Here is a 4,385-nt window from a genome sequence, read left to right as displayed (position 1 = left end):
TTTTATAGAGGTTTTAGTGTATTACTATTTATTTTTGTTGGGATGTCACTGGTTTGACCGACCTTACAAAGCTTCTAATTATTCTAAAGTACAAAAGAATGTTTACGAACAACTAAATCATGCAACAAATGCACTAAGTTGGAATTGCAAAGAAAAAAATATTCTAACTTATTGCCTCCGCGAAAGCTCGCTTTACCTACCGAAAGGAATTCTACTGGAAGTGCTTTTGACTCCATCCAGCTTTGGCTTTCTGTTAAGCGAACATCGTCAAACGCATCACGTATGAATTCGATATATTCCTTCATCCTTTCCAGCTGCTAATAATATTTCATTATTCAAAGAGATGTATGTTCCTTTTTCCCATAAGCTGGTTTTTATTTTATTTTATTTTAGATTATTATTTTCTTTGGTCACTCTTAGTGAAGAAAGCAAATAAAAAAAGCAAAGATCCTTTAATTCGCCACCGCTGCCTGCTTTGACCTTTGACTTAACTGATTATCTATTGCTTTTACCTATTTGATAAATGGATATATGATATAATGAAACTTGTTTTTTACCTATTGTTAATGCTACAAGGAATGAACTCTTATGAAAGTACATAAAGAAGAAATTAAAAAAAAATCTTTGATAAATAAAAATGTTTAAGTAATATCTTAATAAAAATTTGAAGGACGGGAGAGAGAAAAAAAAATTATAAATGGAGGTTCCGTATATAAATGCAAGATTTGTGCCATGATAGTAATCTCCATTGAATTAATCAAGGTTTCTATTTGTCTTTTACATCAGGAAAAGAATTATTATTATTATTATTATTATTATTATTATTATTTTGTCCTTTGCAAAGGGTCTTTAGTTTATTCCATTATAAGAAGGTCTAATAAATCAACATTCTTCTGATACATTCTTCTCCATATTATTATTTTGCCCATATTGCCCTTATTGTAAAATGACAATGCAAATTGGAATTCTACATTAGGAAAAAGGTAGATAAGAGATCCAATTTCAAACTAATTTAAAAAAACAACAAACAACATTGAGAACATATTTTACAAGAGCCACACGACATATCGTATCGATTTAGTTTTAAATTAGGTAATTATTAATTTATGTAGTAAGTGAGTCCTAGAGGAAAATAGGAATTTTTTTTTTGAAAAAGTTATTTTTAAAAAAATCATTATCTTATAAAATTTATTGAATTATTAATTTACTACTTTCGCCGGAACAGTAAAAACTATTATTTAATGATTTAATCGATATTATCAATTTATAAGTATTAATTTATGGAAGTTGTATTGTACATGCATATAAAAATAATTAGCGAAGGAATTTCCAAAATTTTATGTTTCTGTAAATGTTCATAGCTTGCCAGAATGTAATAAATTAATGTTCAGGAATCAGAATGGCCTACTCACTCTCTATCAGCACCACAATTGTTAGTTAATATTATAAAACGGATTAAAAAAATCGATGATCAAATAAGAGATTTTACTCCCTTACGGTCATTGTCGATCATATCCTTCTCCTCCAGCTAGCTGCTGCTGTGTGTAATTGTTTAGGAAAATAATTAGTTACAGACGCAATTAAGTTTCAATTGGTTTGAGTATCTTTGTGTCCTTCATTTCAACAAGTAATATGGTACATGCAGCTAAACAGCCACGAGCCATCAATGGCTTATCTTCTTCCTTTAAGAATGGAACCGATTAGCCGCATGATCTCGAAAGATAAATGCATGAAGGAGAAGGCTCAAAAAAATCCTAGCAACCCGCGTAATCTTGAAAATGAGACAAGGCCTTAAACTTTAGTCTTATAATACGCGCAATGCACTGTGTGTTTTTGACTGGAATACCTAAGTACATGCTTGTCTTTAATTTACAGGCTGTAATTGTCACAACGATTCTGCTTTATAGATAATCCAGTTAGAGTTCAATTCGGTGGGAAGTGGGAAAAGTAACACATTCTATCAGTAATTTGTTTCTAGATTTTCTCTAATATGGAGCCCATGATGTATGGAATTTAACATGAAACGGGGAAGAAATCGTCGTTTTATAATTAGTTTTATCTTTTCTTTCAGCAATTGTCAGAGAACAAAATCATAAGCTAGCTATGAAACTTTCCAAGTTGTCACAGTAATTAAAGCATTCCATCAAAGTCTTGGAAGACTGCTCATGGATTCTCAGTTTCTCATTGTGAAAGGATAATTTGTATGGCTACATGAAAATGATTGATTTGCATTCTAGGAGACTTTGATAGTTATTCACACTCTCTCATATATTTGGGGTCAGTTAAAAGAGAAAAATTTCACATCGACTGAGAATGAATCTCTGACTATGTATATAAGTTTGAGATAATTTTCAACTTTTGAATACGAGTTAACTCTATTAATGACAGACTACATTCTTATAAATTCTAAAAACTACTTTCTTTAATTTGAGAGCACCGACCTACACATGATCTTTTCTCTATAAATTTGACGATTTTTAATCTTTCTTTTTGTCAAACTAAAGCGTTAATCGATAAGAAAATCATGGTTATATTGATATTTCTCGAATATTAAAAAATAGTAATGGTTAATTAGAAATAACTTCTCGATATACATTTGTGCAGAGTGCTTCATTCCTTGCCAAAATAGAATGATTTGTTTAATTATTTTATGGACCAAAAAAGGGAAGATTCTTTAGGTCAATAATTCAATTTACGGCAAAGTGAGAAATACGATCCAATACCATTTTATCATGATGTCCCATGAAAATGATCAGTAAAATAGTCTCGTTCGAATGTCAATGGTTTGACCATTTAGCTTAAAGCTTCTAGTTATTCTAAGTATATCTCTCAAAAACATTGTATAACAACCAACAACTAATTAAACGTAATCCACTTTCTCGTCATCATGATTAGAGAGAGAAATCAAGCGGTGACTCAACCGCATATCTCTCCAAAGAACATTCAGCCAACGATGGCTTTAACTGCCGAAAGGAATTCCGCTGGCTGTGCTTTTGACCGGCTTTTGGTACGCTAAGCCAAAATCCGATCCGTAGAACATTTAAATTAATCAATTTTGATACATTCCCTCAAATTTAATTTGCATTTTTCGTCGTTTACTTTTTCTCGATTGCTTTATTAATTTTCGCTGTTTTTAATTCTTTGGTTCTTCTCTTTCGTGGTAAATGATTAAAGCAAAGATCCTCTGATTCTTGAGGATTTGCTTTCTTTGACCTGAAACGTGATTTTCGATATGCATCAAAGTTTTAATATGTTTTTAGTTTGTTGTCTAACATCATTGTTTACGTTGGTCTAACAATTGTCAACTATTGCGAGTGGGCATGACGTAACAAAAGGAGATAGAGATAAGTCCAAACAAAAATTAATTATATATTGTACTTGATTACCAAGAAGAAAATTTAAAAAAAAAAAAAATTAGTCATTTCTAAATTAGAAATTACAAATAAAGAAAATGAGACTTATTTAAGACTATCTAGAAGGAAGCATCACGAGCTTAGAATCATATACGGAGACAATGATATGATCGTCCAATTAAATAGAAATTGATGATTCGATCTTCGAATAAAAACAACTTCTATTTTAAAAACACTGATCGGTCCTCGAAGCAAGCCAGTAGGGCCTTGTGATTGTGACATCATGTCTAAGAGCAATGTGAAAGCTGAGTGTGGCCAAGTAAGGGAAAAAAAAAAAAAAAAAAAAAGGAATGGTTGAAAATTTAAAATTTGCATTACGTTTAATTTTATACATGTAAATGTAATATAGTGTTTATATCAATTACGCGATGGACTGGGTTTCCTTATGAAGGAATTATATAAATCAATATGGAACCAACTAGATTCTTGTTTAGAATTGATTTGTGGAAAATACGTCAACGTACAACCTCATTTTATTTTATTTACTTCCAATAAGTATCTTGCACTGTTTTAAAACACATCTAAATTTCATCAGTGTCAAATTTTTTTCTAATCTTATCGGATGATTGTTGATGTTGAGACAATGAATACCTTTAATTAATTAATTAATTAATTGAATTATTTTTAATTATATTAATTAAAAATTTTAAGGAAAACGTATGGAAAAAAATAAGTAAGTTGTCATAATTTTTTCAATTAATTCTGATTACACACACCCTCAACTTATTATTCTCCCAAAAAATAGTATCTATAAGAGACGTTATTAAAGTAAGCAACAAACTAAAATACATGCAAAAAATACATTTCAATACAGTGCATTTTGTATTGTAAACTTGTAGTGTATTGAAATGAATGTTTTTTTTTTCTTTTAACTTATCTCTTATTTAAATAACTTAAGGAATCGCTCATCATCATCATAATTTATTATTATTAATGCAGACACGTTGTTCAACACCGTTGCTTAATAACGCG

This window comes from Citrus clementina, unplaced genomic scaffold (genome assembly GCF_000493195.1).
Source record: "Citrus clementina cultivar Clemenules unplaced genomic scaffold, Citrus_clementina_v1.0 scaffold_7, whole genome shotgun sequence".
Taxonomy (NCBI): Eukaryota; Viridiplantae; Streptophyta; class Magnoliopsida; order Sapindales; family Rutaceae; genus Citrus; species Citrus x clementina.
This window is presented reverse-complemented; position numbering follows the sequence as displayed.